Raw genomic sequence first — 23,180 nt, 5'->3', positions numbered from 1 at the left:
TCTGGGGCCTCCCAGCCCCTGTCCCAGCGCGGCCAGGATCAAAGGAGAGGGGTGTAACCACCCCCTTCCTGGGTCCCACCCATAGGAGGGGACCTAGCAGGATGTCCAACCCCCTAGATTCGAATAAGAGGGGGAGCAGTCCCAACGGACCTCAGATCATCCTGAAGAAACATAAGAAACGAAATCTGGACCCTTCGACTTTCTACACGACGTGAGAAGACTGAAGAATCTCCCTTGTGGTCAAGGAGTGACCACCCTGTGCAAACAGGCACCATCCAGCCCTCGACCCTTGCTTTGTTGCAGTTCCCGCCGGAACTCGAGCGACAGAGATCGACGAGATCAAGCTTGCCTGCCTTCTACCTGCCCGATCCACAGTCCCTGCAGAGCTGAGACCCGTGGAGGCGACCGGAAGCGTGGGGCACGCCATCTTGAAAAGGCCACGAGACGCTGACCGTGCAGCCCACGAGTGACCCTCGAAGCTGTACACCGGGGTTTGAGAAGCCCCAGCCCCGAGCTCCACTTGCACCAAAGCTCACCCCTCCACACTCGACGAGTGCTGCGTGGGGCCCTTCTGCCTGTGTGTGCTCGACGCGTTGGCCCGGTCACTTGCCAGCTGGCTTGTGGCCCCTGTGCCGACGAACTTCGAAATACGACTTGCTTTTCTGGTTGCTCCAGATCTGCACCAGCTCCTGTAAAAAGGAGCACCCACTCTGACCCTCCTGGTTCGAGTGATAAGCAATCTCCCGGTTCCGCGTGGATTGCTTTTGCCAAGTGCTGTTTGCTACAATCTTCAAGCCGACGGTGCTGACGGCGAGAGCCTACGTGGGACAGATCGTGACCTGCTCCTGGACGTCGCAGATGCCCCAGAGCCCACGTGACAGCGGAGAGAAGCCTATCGACAACCGCCTGATTGCGCCCGACATTGCCTGGTTCCGTCCTGGTACCACCCTGGTCACTGCTGAGTGACCCAGACTCTGTCCCCTCTGCTTTCAGGTACTTTTCTACTTCGATCCACCCTTGGATCGCACCGGACACTTCTGCTTCACAGCGCCTGCAGCTGCAACAGCTCCAAGCACCAAGAACCTGCGTGACAGAACCCGACGCCACTTCGACCCTCTGCATCCACGGCCTGTGGGTGAGGTAACTTTGCAACGCCGGTGTCCTTACACTGGTACACACCTCTAGGGTCTGTGTCTAAAGTTTTGTGTTCCTAGGTTCAGCGGAAGTATCATTTAATTCACTTTAACTAACTTTTACGCACCACTGACTTTACATTGGTGCGCGCCGCACTTTCCGTGCTGCACCCGTATCCTGTGGGCTACTCCCGACTTCTTCATTGCTTGTCCTGACTGCTCCCAGCGAATCTCTAGGCCCTAGGCCTAACCATTGTTCGTAAAGTGTTCCTTATACCATTTTTTTGATATATGGTCTGAGTGGCCCCCCGCCCTCAGCCATAATTGTGCCAACTTTATATGTTTAACAGTGCTTTTGATTTAACGCTTGTGCCCCTTTCCTCATAAAGAGTACTGGGGAGTAATTTAGAAATAAATACATATATTTTTACAATATATACTTGTGTGGTGTCCTTTCATTTGATTACAGGATTGTATGTGGTAAAACAGCTCGCTTAACACGACCTCTTAAGTTTAGCCTTTAGGCTGCTTAGTCCATGCTACCACTAGGATAGCTTGTCTAACAAGGTTGACTTACAACCAGACATCTTTGGGGTTTGTTTGGACTGATACCCAGTGGTTCCAGAATTGGAAACACTACATATCAGGCCAACTTCTCACAATGTTACAAAGAACAATGGGGCAATAATAAGGCGGGCAATTCTTTAATGTATTTCAAATATCGTGTAGTAGTACACTGTGATTTACAGGTAGCACATTTTCCATTGAAATGGCCACATAATTTGTATGGACATAAAGTTTTGCTGATAAAACTATGTTGCACACAAATGATAATGTGTGGACATGGGATTTTGGTGAATATATATCATTTGTGAAACACCATGAAAGGTGTCTTAATTTTTTTGATCCTATTAAAATCTTTTCTTCCATCACATTTCAGAAATACAAACAATGTTCTTGGTGTTTGCAACAATAACTGCTGAATGAGTACAGTTCATTCGAGGTATTTACAATTTGTTGTTGGTTACAAAAAATGACACCCTACAACCTTTTCTTTCACTCTCTGTACCCCAGCAGGATTGTCACTTAGTTCACTTTACTTTTCTTTCTCGGACTGCAAAGTTTAGAAGAGTTTGTAAACCCCAATCCCCATGTTGAAAAAATGAGCAGCAATTTTCAGAAGGCAGCATGACATTTGACCTCTGTCTTCAAAGTGCAGTGATTGTGACATAATAAAAACAGAGTTTAATGGCTTCTTTATTTATAGCTTGGACTTTCTCGACCCTCCTAGTGGGTCACAACCCCCAGTTTGGGAAACACTGACCTAGTCTACTTTTTGATTTTGAAACAAACACTTTGTTGTTTTTTCATTAAAAAACCGTAGCGATTAGTACATATGATGAGGTATGGATTGTGTCGTCATGTAGTGTCATGTGTCATGTGGCGTCATGTGTCATGTGGTGTTGTGTGTCATCATGTGTTGTCATGTGTCATGTCTCATCATGTCATGTAGTGTCGTGTCATGTGATGTCATGTGTGATGTCATGTGTGATGTCATGAGTCATGCCATGTGTTGTCATGTGTCATGTGCCATCGTGTGTCATTTGGTGTCATGTGGTGTCACATGGCATTATGTATCATCATGTGTCATGTGTCATCATGTGGAGTCATGTGGTGTCATGTGTCATCAAGTGTCATGTGGTGTCATGTGTCATCATGTGTCATGTGGTGTCATGTGTCATTTGGTGTCATGTGTCATCATGTTTCATGTGGTATGTTGTGTTGTCATGTGTCTATATGTGTCATTATGTGTCATGTGTTGTCAGTCATGTGGTATCATGTGTTATCATGTGTCATCATGTGGTGTCATGTGTCATGTATTGTCATGTGTCATCATGTGTCATGAGTCTTGTGGTGCCATGTGTCATCATGTGTCAGCATGTGTTGCCATGTGTCATTTGGTGTCATGTGTCATCATGTGTCCTCATGTGATGGCATGTATTGTCATGTGGTGTCATGTGTCATGTGGTGTCATGTGTCATCATGTGTCATGTGTTGTCATGTGGTGTCATGTGTCTTCATGTGTCATGTGGTGTCATGTGTCATCATGTGTCGTCATGTGATGGCATGTATTGTCATGTGTCATCATGTGTCATGTGGGGTCATGTGGTGTCATGTGCCATGTGTCATCATGTGTCGTCATGTGTCATCATGTGTCTTCATGTGTCATGTGGTGTCATGTGTCATCATGCGTCGTCATGTGATGGCATGTATTGTCATGTGTTAGTCATGTGGTATCATGTGTCATGTGTGATGAGTAATGTGGTGCCATTTGGTGTCATGTGTCATGTGTCATGTGGTATCATGTGTTGTCATTTGGTGTCATGTGTCATCATGTGTCATGTGGGGTCATGTGGTGTCATGGGTCATCATGTGTCATGTGTTGTCATGTGGTGTCATGTGTCATCATGTGTCATGTGGTGTCATGTGTTGTCATGTGCCTTCATGTGTCATGTGGTGTCATATAGTGCCATGTGTCATCATGTGGCATATGTCATCATGTGTTGTCATGTGTCATATGTCATGTGGTGTTATGCGTTGTCATGTGTTGTCATGTGCCTTCATGTGGTGTCATGTGGTGTCATGTGTCTTCATGTGTCATGTGTGATGAGTGATGTGGTGCCATTTGGTGTCATCGTGTGTCATGTGTTGTCATGTGTCATGTGGTGTCAAGTGGTGTCATGTGTTGTCATGTGTCATGTGCCATCATGTGTCATGTGGTGTCACGTGGTGTCATGTGTCACGTGGTGTCATGTGTCATGTGGTGTCATATGTCATCATATGTCATCATATGTTATCATGTGTCATCATGTGTCATCATGTGTCATGTGGTGTCATGTGGTATCATGTGTCATGTGTCATCATGTGTTGTCATATGTCATCATGTGTTGTCATGTGCCATCATGTGTCATGTGGTGTCATGTGGTTTCATGTGCCATATGTCATCATGTGGCATATGTCATCATGTGTCGTGATGTGTCATGTGGTGTCATGTGTTGTCATGTGTCGTCATGTGTTGTAATGTGCCATGTCATCATGTGTCGTCATGTGTCTTCATGTGTCATGTGGTGTCATGTGTCGTCATGTGATGGCATGTATTGTCATGTGGTGTCATGTCATCATGTGTCATGTGGCATCATGTGGTGTCATGTGTTGTCATGTGGTGTCATGTGCCATGTGTCATCATGTGTGTGAGAAGTTGGCCTGATATGTAGTGTTTCCAATTCTGGAACCACTGGGTATCAAGGGTCCAGATTTCGTTTCTTATGTTTCTTCAGGATGATCTGAAGTCCGTTGGGACTGCTCCCCCTCTTATTCGAATCTAGGGGGTTGGACATCCTGCTAGGTCCCCTCCTATGGGTGGGACCCAGGAAGGGGGTGGTTACACCCCTCTCCTTTGATCCTGGCCGCGCTGGGACAGGGGCTGGGAGGCCCCAGAACCGGTTTGGCCGGATCCTGCAAGGGGCAGCCTTGTGCTCCCCAGGCAGTGTCTGGTTTCTTTGAAACCTCCCTACTCCAATCCACTATCTCCTGTCTGGGGTGGTTTGACACCGCCCTGTGACAGGAAACTCTTTGTCCAGGCCTCCTCTGCCGGGTTTCGGTCAGCAGCAGGAGGCCAGACTCGTGTCTGTGGCAGGGGCATCCATTTTGTGGATCTGAGGCTCATTTTAAATCAACCGCGTTTCAGTAAAGTAACATGTCTTCTCCCTCTAGAAGGGTGGAATGCTACCCCCGTCGCCAGAACTGGCGAGGGGGTAGTATTCCAATTCGTATGACACCTTACACGACATGTTTTGATAAAGCCAAACCAAAGTTGCTATATAACCGCGAGGATTATAAGGCGCTTAAGAGTATATGGTATGGCATTGTAGGAGAGTAGGGTCTGCTATCCTATGGTCACCCCAATTTTTGCTTTTTGCTTCACTGGTTTTCGACTTACTGAGGCTGTGGGCCTGCTAATCAGACCCCCAGCCTGCTGTTCTCTCTCTAAATTTATGATACATGTGCTATAGGTACATACCACAATTGGAAATGGACTCCTTGTCAGCCCCTGTACCATGCACTATAGGTGCTCAGGGCATAGGTGCCACCAAGGCCTACCAGGGGCTGAAGCATAGCTTTTGCCACCCCTGGCTGGTTCTTAAATTGACACAACTGGCTGATCACTCAGCTGGGGCAAGTGGGTGTAATCACCCCTTGCTTAGATATAGTATACCTATATCTAAACCTATATCTGGACACATATATAACCTGTGAGCCACTCCTATGGAAGGCCTCATCAATCCTGGAGGCAGAGTGCGTGGTTTTATGTGAGATGGAGCTCTGGCATGAGCTGAGCCTGTCTGCAGCTGTCGGGAACAACTCCCTAAGCTGATCCGGGATAATGCCATACCATATACTCTTAAGCGCCTTATAATCCTCGCGGTTATATAGCAACTTTGGTTTGGCTTTATCAAAACATGTCGTGTAAGGTGTCATACGAATTGGAATACTACCCACTCGCCAGTTCTGGCGACGGGGGTAGCATTCCACCCTTCTAGAGGGAGAAGACATGTTACTTTACTGAAACGCGGTTGATTTAAAATGAGCCTCAGATCCACAAAATGGATGCCCCTGCCACAGACACGGGTCTGGCCTCCTGCTGCTGACCGAAACCCGGCAGAGGAGGCCTGGACAAAGAGTTTCCTGTCACAGGGCGGTGCCAAACCACCCCAGACAGGAGATAGTGGATTGGAGTAGGGAGGTTTCAAAGAAACCAGACACTGCCTGGGGAGCACAAGGCTGCCCCTTGCAGGATCCGGCCAAACCGGTTCTGGGGCCTCCCAGCCCCTGTCCCAGCGCGGCCAGGATCAAAGGAGAGGGGTGTAACCACCCCCTTCCTGGGTCCCACCCATAGGAGGGGACCTAGCAGGATGTCCAACCCCCTAGATTCGAATAAGAGGGGGAGCAGTCCCAACGGACTTCAGATCATCCTGAAGAAACATAAGAAACGAAATCTGGACCCTTCGACTTTCTACACGACGTGAGAAGACTGAAGAATCTCCCTTGTGGTCAAGGAGTGACCACCCTGTGCAAACAGGCACCATCCAGCCCTCGACCCTTGCTTTGTTGCAGTTCCCGCCGGAACTCGAGCGACAGAGATCGACGAGATCAAGCTTGCCTGCCTTCTACCTGCCCGATCCACAGTCCCTGCAGAGCTGAGACCCGTGGAGGCGACCGGAAGCGTGGGGCACGCCATCTTGAAAAGGCCACGAGACGCTGACCGTGCAGCCCACGAGTGACCCTCGAAGCTGTACACCGGGGTTTGAGAAGCCCCAGCCCCGAGCTCCACTTGCACCAAAGCTCACCCCTCCACACTCGACGAGTGCTGCGTGGGGCCCTTCTGCTTGTGTGGTCTCGACGCGTTGGCCCGGTCACTTGCCAGCTGGCTTGTGGCCCCTGTGCCGACGAAACCTGAAATACGACTCGCTTTTCTGGTTGCTCCAGATCTGCACCAGCTCCTGTAAAAAGGAGCCCCCACTCTGACCCTCCTGGTTCGAGTGATAAGCAATCTCCCGGTTCCGCGTGGATTGCTTTTGCCAAGTGCTGTTTGCTACAATCTCGAAGCCGACGGTGCTGACGGCGAGAGCCTACGTGGGACAGATCGTGACCTGCTCCTGGACGTCGCAGATGCCCCAGAGCCCACGTGACAGCGGAGAGAAGCCTATCGACAACCGCCTGATTGCGCCCGACATTGCCTGGTTCCGTCCTGGTTCCACCCTGGTCACTGCTGAGTGACCCAGACTCTGTCCCCTCTGCTTTCAGGTACTTTTCTACTTCGATCCACCCTTGGATCGCACCGGACACTCCTGCTTCACAGCGCCTGCAGCTGCAACAGCTCCAAGCACCAAGAACCTGCGTGACAGAACCCGACGCCACTTCGACCCTGTGCACCCACGGCCTGTGGGTGAGGTAACTTTGCAACGCCGGTGTCCTTACACTGGTACACACCTCTAGGGTCTGTGTCTAAAGTTTTGTGTTCCTAGGTTCAGCGGAAGTATCATTTAATTCACTTTAACTAACTTTTACGCACCATTGACATTACATTGGTGCGCGCCGCACTTTCCGTGCTGCACCCGTCTCCTGTGGGCTACTCCCGACTTCTTCATTGCTTGTCCTGACTGCTCCCAGCGAATCTCTAGGCCCTAGGCCTAACCATTGTTCGATAAGTGTTACTTATACCATTTTTTTAGTATATGGTCTGAGTGGCCCCCTGCCCTCAGCCATAATTGTGCCAACTTTATATGTTTAACAGTGCTTTTGATTTAACGCTTGTGCCCCTTTCCTCATAAAGAGTACTGGGGAGTAATTTAGAAATAAATACATATATTTTTACAATATATACTTGTGTGGTGTCCTTTCATTTGATTACAGGATTGTATGTGGTAAAACAGCTCGCTTAACACGACCTCTTAAGTTTAGCCTTTAGGCTGCTTAGTCCATGCTACCACTAGGATAGCTTGTCTAACAAGGTTGACTTACAACCAGACATCTTTGGGGTTTGTTTGGACTGATACCCAGTGGTTCCAGAATTGGAAACACTACATATCAGGCCAACTTCTCACATTGGTGTGCAGCGGTGCGGATTTGAGCTTGCTGTTTGTTTTACCATTGCAATCTTTATCAAATTGAAAGATCACATCAAGTACCTCTAGGTACATATAAATCAAAAGCTTAGCATATTAAGTTCTACTGAACTTAGTAGTTGTAGATTAAAGGGATTAGCACACCCTGACTACAACTCACTAGCAAGGTACAGTAGGAAACCACTTAGTGTAGGTAAGTGCACCACTTACACCTCACTAGCAGTCATGTCTGATGCAGATAGAGCCTCAGGCTCTGCTCCTGTAGAAGTTGATCCTATAGGGACAACATCCAGATATGACAACCTTAGCCACAAAGACCTGAGTGCCTTGTGCACAGCCAGGGGGCTAAAAAAGGGCAGAGGCCCTACCATTCCTTCCCTAATAGCTCTCCTAGAAAAGGATGACCTAGATAAGGTGAGTCAGGCTCCCTTAGAATCAGGTGAAGGGATAAACTCCCCTGAGAATGAGGATCTTCCAGATGATGATGTAGTGGAGGAGGAAGAGGAAGAGGAAGGCTCAGACATAGATGAGCCTGAAGATCAGGATCAGAGGGGAAACCAGGTACAGGTTGCCAGCCTTAACCAGGCCAACTTGGACCTACATGGGAATGGGGGGGGCCAGCACCACCCCAGATCTCATAACCAAATTCTCCCAGGCAATAGAAGGGAGAGATCTCTATCAGGGGACTCTCACCTTTCTAGTGCCTCAAGAGAATCTCAAAGAGGAATGACTTCCTCCCAGAGAAAAGAGCATAGGGCCAGAATGAGGGCTGTCCAACTCCAAATAGAAAGGGAAGAGGTAGCCTTGGCTCAAGCTAAACTTGCTTTAGCAAGAGAGAGAAAATTGTGTGGCTTAGATGCCACTGGTGGCAGCAAAGTTCCTAAAGAAAAAGACAGGGCCTATGACAATAGAAACCTGACAAAAATTGTGCCCCCCTACAAGGAAGGGGATGATATCCACAAATGGATGACTGCTCTTGAGAGGGCCTGCATGGTACAGCAGGTCCCTGAGGATCAGTGGGCAGCAATTTTATGGTACTCCTTTTCTGAGAAAGGGAGGGACAGGCTCCTCACTGTTAGACCTGAGGATGCCAAAAACTACACTGTTCTGAAGAGTGCTCTTATTGAAGGGTTTGGCCTAACCACTGAGCAATACAGGTTGTTGTTCAGAGACACCCAAAAAGCACAGACTCAGGACTGGACTGATTTTGTAGATTGTGCCACTAAGGCTCTGGAGGGTTGGCTGCAGGGAAGTAAAGTTTCAGACTATACAGGATTGTACAATCTTATGATGAGAGAACAGATCCTTAATAACTGTCAGAACCAGCTGTTGCATCAATACCTTGTTGACTCTGATTTGACCTCTCCCCAAGAATTGGGAAAGAAGGCAGACAAATGGGTCAGAACAAGGATTAAGCAGAAAAACCAGAACCAAGGTGACCAGAAGAAAACAGACCAGAAGGGTGGGAATCAGAAAGATAAAGAAAAGGACCAGAAGTCTTCAGGCCCCCAAACTAGCAATAAGGAGGGGGGTTCCCAAAATGGAAACAAGAAAAAGAAGAATGATGGCCCAAAGAAACCTTGGTGTAATACCTGCAAATCAGTTTCACACTGGGGCAGTGAATGCACTAAGAAAAATCCAGTCCCCACCACTGCAGCTCCTAAAGCAACTGCACCCCCTAGTACAGTCAGCAGTGGTGGTACACAGCCAAAGGGTTTAGTAGGGTTGACCCTGGGTACTGAGGTGGAATCTGGCCTAGTCAGAATCCCCACACAGGCAGTTCTCCTATATGATGTGGACTTATCTTTGCCCACTGCAGTAAGCCCCAGTAACCTGGGCAAATATAGGCAGACTCCCTTAATTAATGAGAAACTGGCTCAGGCCTACAGGGACACTTGTGCCAGTGTCACAATGGTGACACCTGGCTTTGTGGACCCTGGACAGATTGTACTAGGTGAAAGTTACCTAGTGACCAATGCAAGCAACTCCACTACTTCCCATAGTGTGGCTGTTGTGAACTTCTCCTGGGGAGGGGTAGATGGCCTAAAGAAAGTTGTTGTGAGTGCAGACCTCCCAGTAGACTGTCTGTTAGGCAATGATCTTGAAAGCTCAGTTTGGTCAGAAGTGGAGTACAGGACTCATGCAGAAATGCTAGGGATTTCAGCTCATGTCCTTGCAGTGACAAGGTCTCAGGCTAAGAAGTGCCTTCCTGAACCAGTGGTGGATCTTGAAACAATAGACCAACCACAACCCAAGAGAAGGAGCAAGAGGGTTAAGGCTGTGCCTTCCCACTTGCCCCAGGTTGAGGATCAGGTTTCACTGGAAACTGATTCTGCAGTCCAAGAGGAGACTGTCTCTGAGGAGCTTGAACCTGATCAGGTTGAGTTTCTGGGGACAGGGGGACCCTCAAGGGCAGACCTGGGGCAGGCCCAATTAGATTGCCCTTCACTTGAACCCCTCAGACAGCAAGCTGCTGCTGAGGCTGCAGGGAATGCTCAAGGTACCCATAAGGTGTATTGGGATGAAGGGCTCCTTTATTCAGAGGCTAGAGACCCCAAGCCTGGCACCACCAGGAGGTTGGTTATACCTTTGAAGTTTAGGGGCTTCCTTCTTACCTTGGCCCATGATATTCCCCTTGCAGGACACTTAGGCCAGAACAAAACTTGGGACAGGCTTGTTCCACACTTTCACTGGCCTCACATGTCAGAAAATGTCAAGGAGTTTTGTCGCTCCTGTGTCACTTGCCAAGCCAGTGGTAAGTCAGGTGGCACAACAAAGGCCCCCCTGATACCACTACCTGTGGTGGGGGTACCCTTTGAAAGAGTTGGAATAGACATTGTGGGTCCCATGGATCCTCAAACAGCATCTGGGCACAGATTTATACTGGTGGTAGTGGATCATGCCACCAGGTACCCAGAGGCAATTCCCCTGAGGACCACCACAGCTCCTGTGGTGGCAAAAGCCCTCATTGCAGTTTTCTCAAGAGTGGGCTTTCCAAAGGAGGTTCTTTTAGACAGAGGTACTAACTTTATGTCTGGATACTTAAAAGCAATGTGGAAAGAGTGTGGAGTAAACTATAAGTTTACCACACCCTACCATCCACAGTGCAATGGGCTTGTGGAAAGGTTCAACAAGACCCTAAAGGGAATGATAAAAGGTTTACCAGAGAAGCTTAGGCGGAAATGGGACATCCTTTTACCCTGCTTGCTCTTTGCTTACAGAGAGGTCCCACAGAAGGGGGTTGGCTACAGCCCTTTTGAACTTTTGTTTGGCCACCCTGTAAGAGGTCCATTGAGTTTGGTGAAGGAAGGATGGGAGTTACCTCTCAAAAAGCCTAAACTAGACATTGTGGACTATGTACTTGGTCTCCGCTCCAGGATGGCTGAATACATGGAGAGAGCATCCAAAAACCTTGAGGCAAGTCAGGAATTACAGAAAGCCTGGCATGACCAAAAGGCTGTTATGGTTGAGTTCCAGCCAGGACAGAAGGTGTGGGTGTTGGACCCAGTGGGGCCAGCAGCTCTCCAGGACAAATGGACTGGACCCTACCCTATCATTGAAAAGAAGGGAGAAGTCACCTACTTGGTTGACTTTGGTACCCCTAGGAGCCCCCACAGGGTGCTCCATGTGAACAGATTGAAAGCATTTGTTGACAGGGAGGACATGAGTCTCCTCATGGCCACAGATGGGGAACAGGAGGAAGAGAGTGACCCTCTCCCAGACCTGCTTTCCCAGAACCCTGATGATGGTTCAGTTGATGGAGTAGCCTTGGCAGGCAGCCTCACTGAGCAGCAACAGGTGGACTGCAGACAGGTGTTGCAGGCCCACAGGCAATTGTTTTCACTCACACCCAGTCAGACTAACTGGTGCACCCATGAGGTGGACACTGGTGACAATCTGCCTGTGAAGAATAAGATCTACAGGCAACCTGACCATGTCAGGGATTGTATAAAGGCTGAGGTGCAAAAGATGTTGGAGCTTGGAGTGATTGAGCCATCAGAGAGCCCATGGGCTAGCCCAGTGGTCCTTGTGCCAAAACCTCATACCAAAGATGGGAAGAGAGAAATGAGGTTTTGTGTGGACTACAGAGGTCTCAATGCTGTCACTAGGACAGATGCTCATCCCATTCCACGAGCAGATGAGCTCATTGATAAATTGGCTTCTGCCAAGTTTCTGAGCACATTTGATTTGACAGCTGGCTACTGGCAAATCAGACTAGCTGAGGAGTCAAAAGCAAAAACAGCATTTTCGACCCCTAGTGGACATTATCAATTTGTGGTAATGCCCTTTGGCTTGAAGAATGCACCTGCCACTTTCCAAAGGTTGGTGAACCAAGTCCTTGCTGGGTTGGATGACTTTTGTGCAGCATATCTAGATGATATTGCTGTCTTTAGCTCCACCTGGGAGGATCACCTGATCCACCTGAAGAAGGTTCTGGAGGCCCTGCAAAAGGCAGGCCTGACTATCAAGGCTACTAAGTGCCAGATAGGGCAGAGCAAGGTTGTGTACTTGGGCCACCTAGTAGGTGGGGGTCAAGTTCAACCACTGGAGAGCAAGATCCAGACCATACAGGACTGGGCTCCTCCAACTACCCAGACACAAGTCAGAGCCTTCTTGGGCCTGACTGGGTATTACAGAAAATTTGTAGAGTAGGGTCTGCTATCCTATGGTCACCCCAATTTTTGCTTTTTGCTTCACTGGTTTTCGACTTACTGAGGCTGTGGGCCTGCTAATCAGACCCCCAGCCTGCTGTTCTCTCTCTAAATTTATGATACATGTGCTATAGGTACATACCACAATTGGAAATGGACTCCTTGTCAGCCCCTGTACCTATATCTGGACACATATAGGGAGTTGTTCCCGACAGCTGCAGACAGGCTCAGCTCATGCCAGAGCTCCATCTCACATAAAACCACGCACTCTGCCTCCAGGATTGATGAGGCCTTCCATAGGAGTGGCTCACAGGTTATATATGTGTCCAGATATAGGTTTAGATATAGGTATACTATATCTAAGCAAGGGGTGATTACACCCACTTGCCCCAGCTGAGTGATCAGCCAGTTGTGTCAATTTAAGAACCAGCCAGGGGTGGCAAAAGCTATGCTTCAGCCCCTGGTAGGCCTTGGTGGCACCTATGCCCTGAGCACCTATAGTGCATGGTACAGGGGCTGACAAGGAGTCCATTTCCAATTGTGGTATGTACCTATAGCACATGTATTATAAATTTAGAGAGAGAACAGCAGGCTGGGGGTCTGATTAGCAGGCCCACAGCCTCAGTAAGTCGAAAACCAGTGAAGCAAAAAGCAAAAATTGGGGTGACCATAGGATAGCAGACCCTACTCTCCTACAATGTGGTATATGTTATCATGTGCCTTCATGTGTCATATGGTGTCATGTGCCATCATGTGTCATGTAATGTGTTGTCATATGGTGTCATGTGCTGTTGTGTCATGTGATGCCATGTGATGTCATGTGTCATCATATGGTGTCATGTATTGTCATGTGTTAGTCATGTGGTATCATGTGTCATGTGTGATGAGTAATGTGGTGCCATTTGGTGTCATGTGTCATGTGTCATGTGGTATCATGTGTTGTAATTTGGTGTCATGTGTCATCATGTGTCATGCGTTGTCATGTGGTGTCATGTGTCATGTGGTGTTATGTGTCATGTATGTGATACCAGCAATCTGATTTATGGGATAAGATGCCCTTGTGGTAAGATGTATGTCGGTAAGACCGAACGACGCATTAAGGTGCGCTTAACAGAACACAAATCAAATATCCGACTTAAAAACTTGAAGTCAGCATTATCATCTCACTTCGTAGAAGAACACCACAACGTATCACAAATCAAATACATCATCCTTGAAACTGTCCACAAACTGGAGGCGAGAGACAATTGCAAACACCTCCTAAAAAGGGAGAATTTTTGGATTCAGAAGCTGTCGACCCAAAAACCGATGGGTTTGAACGAAAGAATCGAACTGTCATGTTATCTATGAATAATTGCTCGATAGACTGTAACTTGTTGCTACTGTGTTTGTTCACTGTTATTACAGACACTTCCACCCACCACCAGCACCTTATTCCCACACTTATGTACCCAACCTCCATTCACACTGGACTAGCTCTAGCGTCAGACCAGGTTCATTCACATATTGAACATGAAGAGTTCGATCCCAGGCATTTCCTTATAATTTTTTCCGTCAACGCTTTTTTAAATTTTTTTAACTGTTTTATTCTGATTACATTACTGCACACCAACGTTGATTAATAGAACATCCCCCCCCCACGATATCATCCACTGGTGATTTTCTTACCACTACCACCCGAGGCACACGATAGGCGCCTATAGTCTTTTTGCCATGTCTAGACATGTGACCAGTCACATGACCGGCCACTTTCAAAATTACTAAACGCGGCCAGAACCCCCTGTGCCGGCGTTCTTGAAGACGAGCAACGGACCGGAACACTTTTCAACAACATTCCAGGTCAGTCAAAGAGATCGGTTAGACCCAATTTCCGAGCGCTTCATCCAAGCACTCTGTAACCGTACGCTGATTGTATTTTTACAATCTTTTTTCACAGATTTCAACCATACCCCCTGGAAAGGCATGTAAGTGACACGCCGCTTTTACTGCCATTGATTGCTTTGAGTCTACCCTTTTAGTTCAGGCACACGCAGGTCACTGCCAGAATCACGCACCAACCCCATCATGTTATCTTGTTTTAAGTGATTTATTCTGAAGACAGGATTATGTTTTATTTTCAACTGTTGACACGGATAGACACCACATTAATGCTCGTTTATATCATTGTTTTTAGTGTCGTTTCCCTGATGAAGGGCATGATGAAAATGCCCGAAATGCATTGGACACGTTAGAAAGACATTGCCTGAAGTAAACATGGTCTACAATGATTGTGATAAAATATGAACTAATTCTGCAAACATGAGTCAAAACTTTAATGAAATATAAAGATATTGAAACGAAGCCTACAGAGTGGAAGTCTTTTGTTACAAGGAAAGACAATAACATGTGTGCCTGCAAAGGGATGATGCTAGAGAATCTCTAGTCTCACTTCTCCACATATATTGATTGACGCCGCTGGACCTTGGACGTCACTATTCGGAGCACCATAAAACGAATAACAACACCTTTTCTAACAGTACGCCTATACTTCAAATCAATTGGCTGTGCATCTATCCAATTGTATTCATATGTGGCGTCATGTGCCATGTGTCATCATGTGGCATATGTCATCATGTGTCATCATGTGTCGTCATGTGTCATGTGGTGTCATGTGTCATATGGTGTCGTGTGCCATGTGTCATCATGTGTTGTCATGTGTTGTCATGTGTAATGTGCCATGTGTCGTCATGTGTCTTCATGTGTCATGTGGGGTCATGTGTTGTCATGTGGTCATGTGGTGTCATGTCATCATGTGTCATGTGGTGTCATGTGGTGTCATGTGTCATGTGGTGTCATGTGTCATGTGGTGTGTGCCATGTGTCATCATGTGTTGTCATGTGTCATTTGGTGGCATGTGGTGTCATGTGTAATGTGGTGTCATGTGCCATGTGGTGTCATGTGTCATGTGGTGTGTGCCATGTGTCATCATGTGTTGTCATGTGTCATTTGGTGGCATGTGGTGTCATGTGTAATGTGGTGTCATGTGCCATAATGTGTCATGTGTTGTCATTTGCCATCATGTGTCATGTGGTGCCATGTGTCATCATGTGGCATATGTCATCATGTGTCTTTATGTGTCATGTGGTGTCATGTGATGTCATGTATCATCATGTGTCATGTGTCATGTGGTGTCATGTGTCATCATGTGTCTTCATGTGTCATGTGCTAGTCATGTGGTATCATGTGTGATGAGTAATGGGGTGTCATGTGGTGTCATGTGGTGTCATGTGTTGTCATGTGCCTTCATGTGTCATGTGGGGTCACGTGGTGTCATGTGTCATGTGGTGTCATGTGGTTTCAAGTGCTATCTGTCATCATGTGTCATATGTCATCAGTCAAGTCAAGTCAAGTCAAGAGATTTATATAGCGCGCTACATACCCATAGGGTCTCAAGGCGCTAGAGGGAGGGTGGGGAGTTACTTGTCGAATATCCAAGTTTTAAGTTGCTTTCTGAATGCTAGATGGTTTTGAGTGAGGCGAAGGTGAGTGGGAAGTGAGTTCCAGGTTTTAGCTGCCAGGTAGGAGAAGGATCTACCTCCCATGGTGGTTTTGTTGATGCGAGGTGCAAGGGCTTGATTGGAGGATCGCAGCTGACGGGAGGGGGTGTGTAGGAGAGTAGGGTCTGCTATCCTATGGTCACCCCAATTTTTGCTTTTTGCTTCACTGGTTTTCGACTTACTGAGGCTGTGGGCCTGCCAATCAGACCCCCAGCCTGCTGTTCTCTCTCTAAATTTATAATACATGTGCTATAGGTACATACCACAATTGGAAATGGACTCCTTGTCAGCCCCTGTACCATGCACTATAGGTGCTCAGGGCATAGGTGCCACCAAGGCCTACCAGGGGCTGAAGCATAGCTTTTGCCACCCCTGGCGGGTTCTTAAATTGACACAACTGGCTGATCACTCAGCTGGGGCAAGTGGGTGTAATCACCCCTTGCTTAGATATAGTATACCTATATCTAAACCTATATCTGGACACATATATAGCCTGTGAGTCACTCCTATGGAAGGCCTCATCAATCCTGGAGGCAGAGTGCGTGGTTTTATGTGAGATGGAGCTCTGGCACGAGCTGAGCCTGTCTGCAGCTGTCGGGAACAACTCCCTAAGCTGATCCGGGATAATGCCATACCATATACTCTTAAGCGCCTTATAATCCTCGCGGTTATATAGCAACTTTGGTTTGGCTTTATCAAAACATGTCGTGTAAGGTGTCATACGAATTGGAATACTACCCCCTCGCCAGTTCTGGCGACGGGGGTAGCATTCCACCCTTCTAGAGGGAGAAGACATGTTACTTTACTGAAACGCGGTTGATTTAAAATGAGCCTCAGATCCACAAAATGGATGCCCCTGCCACAGACACGGGTCTGGCCTCCTGCTGCTGACCGAAACCCGGCAGAGGAGGCCTGGACAAAGAGTTTCCTGTCACAGGGCGGTGTCAAACCACCCCAGACAGGAGATAGTGGATTGGAGTAGGGAGGTTTCAAAGAAACCAGACACTGCCTGGGGAGCACAAGGCTGCCCCTTGCAGGATCCGGCCAAACCGGTTCTGGGGCCTCCCAGCCCCTGTCCCAGCGCGGCCAGGATCAAAGGAGAGGGGTGTAACCACCCCCTTCCTGGGTCCCACCCATAGGAGGGGACCTAGCAGGATGTCCAACCCCCTAGATTCGAATAAGAGGGGGAGCAGTCCCAACGGACTTCAGATCATCCTGAAGAAACATAAGAAACGAAATCTGGACCCTTCGACTTTCTACACGACGTGAGAAGACTGAAGAATCTCCCTTGTGGTCAAGGAGTGACCACCCTGTGCAAACCGGCACCATCCAGCCCTCGACCCTTGCTTTGTTGCAGTTCCCGCCGGAACTCGAGCGACAGAGATCGACGAGATGAAGCTTGCCTGCCTTCTACCTGCCCGATCCACAGTCCCTGCAGAGCTGAGACCCGTGGAGGCGACCGGAAGCGTGGGGCACGCCATCTTGAAAAGGCCACGAGACGCTGACCGTGCAGCCCACGAGTGACCCTCGAAGCTGTACACCGGGGTTTGAGAAGCCCCAGCCCCGAGCTCCACTTGCACCAAAGCTCACCCCTCCACACTCGACGAGTGCTGCTTGGGGCCCTTCTGCTTGTGTGCGCTCGACGCGTTGGCCCGGTCACTTGCCAGCTGGCTTGTGGCCCCTGTGCCGACGAAACTTGAAATACGACTTGCTTTTCTAATTGCTCCAGATCTGCACCAGCTCCTGTGAAAAGGAGCACCCACTCTGACCCTCCTGGTTCGAGTGATAAGCAATCTCCCGGTTCTGCGTGGATTGCTTTTGCCAAGTGCTGTTTGCTGCAATCTTGAAGCCGACGGTGCTGACGGCGAGAGCCTACGTGGGACAGATCGTGACCTGCTCCTGGACGTCGCAGATGCCCCAGAGCCCACGTGACAGCGGAGAGAAGCCTATCGACAACCGCCTGATTGCGCCCGACATTGCCTGGTTCCGTCCTGGTTCCACCCTGGTCACTGCTGAGTGACCCAGACTCTGTCCCCTCTGCTTTCAGGTACTTTTCTACTTCGATCCACCCTTGGATCGCACCGGACACTTCTGCTTCACAGCGCCTGCAGCTGCAACAGCTTCAAGCACCAAGAACCTGCGTGACAGAACCCGACGCCACTTCGACCCTGTGCACCCACGGCCTGTGGGTGAGGTAACTTTGCATCGCCGGTGTCCTTACACTGGTACACACCTCTAGGGTCTGTGTCTAAAGTTTTGTGTTCCTAGGTTCAGCGGAAGTACCATTTAATTCACTTTATCCAACTTTTACGCACCATTGACTTTACATTGGTGCGCGCCGCACTTTCCGTGCTGCACCCGTCTCCTGTGGGCTACTCCCGACTTCATCATTGCTAGTCCTGACTGCTCCCAGCGAATCTCTAGGCCCTAGGCCTAACCATTGTTCGATAAGTGTTCCTTATACCACTTTTTTAATATATGGTCTGAGTGGCCACCCGCCCTCATCCATAACTGTGCAACTTTATATGTTTTACTGTGCTTTTGATTTAACGCTTGTGCCCCTTTCCTCATAAAGAGTACTGGGGAGTAATTTAGAAATAAATACATATATTTTTACAATATATACTTGTGTGGTGTCCTTTCATTTGATTACAGGATTGTATGTGGTAAAACAGCTCGCTTAACACGACCTCTTAAGTTAAGCCTTTAAGGCTGCTTAGTCCATGCTACCACTAGGATAGCTTGTCTAACAAGGTTGACTTACAACCTGACATCTTTGGGGTTTGTTTGGACTGATACCCAGTGGTTCCAGAATTGGAAACACTACATATAAGGCCAACTTCTCACATTGGTGTGCAGCGGTGCGGATTTGAGCTTGCTGTTTGTTTTACCATTGCAATCTTTATCAAATTGAAAGATCACATCAAGTACCTCTAGGTACATATAAATCAAAAGCTTAGCATATTAAGTTCTACTGAACTTAGTAGTTGTAGATTAAAGGGATTAGCACACCCTGACTACAACTCACTAGCAAGGTACAGTAGGAAACCACTTAGTGTAGGTAAGTGCACCACTTACACCTCACTAGCAGTCATGTCTGATACAGGTAGAGCCTCAGGCTCTGCTCCTGTAGAAGTTGATCCTATAGGGACAACATCCAGATATGACAACCTTAGCCACAAAGACCTGAGTGCCTTGTGCACAGCCAGGGGGCTAAAAAAGGGCAGAGGCCCTACCATTCCTTCCCTAATAGCTCTCCTAGAAAAGGATGACCTAGATAAGGTGAGTCAGGCTCCCTTAGAATCAGGTGAAGGGATAAACTCCCCTGAGAATGAGGATCTTCCAGATGATGTAGTAGAGGAGGAGGAAGAGGAAGAGGAAGGCTCTGATTTAGAAGAGCCTGAAGATCAGGATCAGAGGGGAAACCAGGTACAGGTTGCCAGCCTTAACCAGGCCAACTTGGACCTACATGGGAATGGGGAGGGCCAGCACCACCCCAGATCTCATAACCAAATTCTCCCAGGTAATAGGAGGGAGAGGTCTCTATCAGGGGACTCTCACCTTTCTAGTGCCTCAAGAGAATCTCAAAGAGGGATGACTTCCTCCCAGAGAAAAGAGCATAGGGCCAGAATGAGGGCTGTCCAACTCCAGATAGAGAGGGAAGAGGTAGCCCTGGCTCAAGCTAAGCTTACCTTGGAACAAGCTAAACTTACCTTGGCAAGGGAGAAAAAAATAAGTGGCTTAGATGCCACTGGTGGCAGCAAAATTCCTAAAGAAAAAGACAGGGCCTATGACAATAGAAACCTGACAAAAAGTGTGCCCCCCTACAAGGAAGGGGATGATATCCACAAATGGATGACTGCTCTTGAGAGGGCCTGCATGGTACAGCAGGTCCCTGAGGATCAGTGGGCAGCAATTTTATGGTACTCCTTTTCTGAGAAAGGGAGGGACAGGCTCCTCACTGTTAGACCTGAGGATGCCAAAAACTACTCTGTTCTGAAGAGTGCTCTTATTGAAGGGTTTGGCCTAACCACTGAGCAATACAGGTTGTTGTTCAGAGACACCCAAAAAGCACAGACTCAGGACTGGACTGATTTTGTAGATTGTGCCACTAAGGCTCTGGAGGGTTGGCTGCAGGGAAGTAAAGTTTCAGACTATACAGGATTGTACAATCTTATGATGAGAGAACAGATCCTTAATAACTGTCAGAACCAGCTGTTGCATCAATACCTTGTTGACTCTGATTTGACCTCTCCCCAAGAATTGGGAAAGAAGGCAGACAAATGGGTCAGAACAAGGATTAAGCAGAAAAACCAGAACCAAGGTGACCAGAAGAAAACAGACCAGAAGGGTGGGAATCAGAAAGATAAAGAAAAGGACCAGAAGTCTTCAGGCCCCCAAACTAGCAATAAGGAGGGGGGTTCCCAAAATGGAAACAAGAAAAAGAAGAATGATGGCCCAAAGAAACCTTGGTGTAATACCTGCAAATCAGTTTCACACTGGGGCAGTGAATGCACTAAGAAAAATCCAGTCCCCACCACTGCAGCTCCTAAAGCACCTGCACCCCCTAGTACAGTTAACAGTGGTGGTACACAGCCAAAGGGTTTAGTAGGGTTGACCCTGGGTACTGAGGTGGAATCTGGCCTAGTCAGAATCCCCACACAGGCAGTTCTCCTATATGATGTGGACTTATCTTTGCCCACTGCAGTAAGCCCCAGTAACCTGGGCAAATATAGGCAGACTCCCTTAATTAATGAGAAACTGGCTCAGGCCTACAGGGACACTTGTGCCAGTGTCACAATGGTGACACCTGGCTTTGTGGATCCTGGAAAGATTGTACTAGGTGAAAGTTACCTAGTGACCAATGCAAGCAACTCCACTACTTCCCATAGTGTGGCTGTTGTGAACTTCTCCTGGGGAGGGGTAGATGGCCTAAAGAAAGTTGTTGTGAGTGCAGACCTCCCAGTAGACTGTCTGTTAGGCAATGATCTTGAAAGCTCAGTTTGGTCAGAAGTGGAGTACAGGACTCATGCAGAAATGCTAGGGATTTCAGCTCATGTCCTTGCAGTGACAAGGTCTCAGGCTAAGAAGTGCCTTCCTGAACCAGTGGTGGATCTTGAAACAATAGACCAACCACAACCCAAGAGGAGGAGCAAGAGGGTTAAGGCTGTGCCTTCCCACTTGCCCCAGGTTGAGGATCAAGTTTCACAGGAAACTGATTCTGCAGTCCAAGAGGAGACTGTCTCAGATGAGCTTGAACCTGAACAGGTTGAGTTTCTGGGGACAGGGGGACCCTCAAGGGCAGACCTGGGGCAGGCTCAATTAGATTGCCCTTCACTTGAACCCCTCAGACAGCAAGCTGCTGCTGAGGCTGCAGGGAATGCTCAAGGTACCCATAAGGTGTATTGGGATGAAGGGCTCCTTTATTCAGAGGCTAGAGACCCCAAGCCTGGCACAACCAGGAGGTTGGTCATACCTTTGAAGTTTAGGGGCTTCCTTCTTACCTTGGCCCATGATATTCCCCTTGCAGGACACTTAGGCCAGAATAAGACTTGGGACAGGCTTGTTCCACACTTTCACTGGCCTCACATATCAGAAAATGTCAAGGAGTTTTGTCGCTCCTGTGTCACTTGCCAAGCCAGTGGTAAGTCAGGTGGCACAACAAAGGCCCCCCTGATACCACTACCTGTGGTGGGGGTACCCTTTGAAAGAGTTGGAATAGACATTGTGGGTCCCATGGATCCTCAAACAGCATCTGGGCACAGATTTATACTGGTGGTAGTGGATCATGCCACCAGGTACCCAGAGGCAATTCCCCCGAGGACCACCACAGCTCCTGTGGTGGCAAAAGCCCTCATTGCAGTTTTCTCAAGAGTGGGCTTTCCAAAGGAGGTTCTTTCAGACAGAGGTACTAACTTTATGTCTGGATACTTAAAAGCAATGTGGAAAGAGTGTGGAGTAAACTATAAGTTTACCACACCCTACCATCCACAGTGCAATGGGCTTGTGGAAATGTTCAACAAGACCCTAAAGGGAATGATAAAAGGTTTACCAGAGAAGCTCAGGCGGAAATGGGACATCCTTTTACCCTGCTTGCTCTTTGCTTACAGAGAGGTCCCACAGAAGGGGGTTGGCTACAGCCCTTTTGAACTTTTGTTTGGCCACCCTGTAAGAGGTCCATTGAATTTGGTGAAGGAAGGATGGGAGTTACCTCTCAAAAAGCCTAAACTAGACATTGTGGACTATGTACTTGGTCTCCGCTCCAGGATGGCTGAATACATGGAGAGAGCATCCAAAAACCTTGAGGCAAGTCAGGAATTACAGAAAGCCTGGCATGACCAAAAGGCTGTTATGGTTGAGTTCCAGCCAGGACAGAAGGTGTGGGTGTTGGACCCAGTGGGGCCAGCAGCTCTCCAGGACAAATGGACTGGACCCTACCCTATCATTGAAAAGAAGGGAGAAGTCACCTACTTGGTTGACTTTGGTACCCCTAGGAGCCCCCACAGGGTGCTCCATGTGAACAGATTGAAAGCATTTGTTGACAGGGAGGACATGAGTCTCCTCATGGCCACAGATGGGGAACAGGAGGAAGAGAGTGACCCTCTCCCAGACCTGCTTTCCCAGAACCCTGATGATGGTTCAGTTGATGGAGTAGCCTTGGCAGGCAGCCTCACTGAGCAGCAACAGGTGGACTGCAGACAGGTGTTGCAGGCCCACAGACATTTGTTTTCACTCACACCCAGTCAGACTAACTGGTGCACCCATGAGGTGGACACTGGTGACAATCTGCCTGTGAAGAATAAGATCTACAGGCAACCTGACCATGTCAGGGATTGTATAAAGGCTGAGGTGCAAAAGATGTTGGAGCTTGGAGTAATTGAGCCATCAGAGAGCCCATGGGCTAGCCCAGTGGTCCTTGTGCCAAAACCTCATACCAAAGATGGGAAGAGACAAATGAGGTTTTGTGTGGACTACAGAGGTCTCAATGCTGTCACTAGGACAGATGCTCATCCCATTCCAAGAGCAGATGAGCTCATTGATAAATTGGCTTCTGCCAAGTTTCTGAGCACATTTGATTTGACAGCTGGCTACTGGCAAATCAGACTAGCTGAGGAGTCAAAAGCCAAAACAGCATTTTCGACCCCTAGTGGGCATTATCAGTTTGTGGTAATG

This window comes from Lissotriton vulgaris, chromosome 2_2 (genome assembly GCF_964263255.1).
Source record: "Lissotriton vulgaris chromosome 2_2, aLisVul1.2, whole genome shotgun sequence".
In the NCBI taxonomy this organism is placed as follows: domain Eukaryota; kingdom Metazoa; phylum Chordata; class Amphibia; order Caudata; family Salamandridae; genus Lissotriton; species Lissotriton vulgaris.
Note: the sequence above shows the minus strand (reverse complement) of the source record.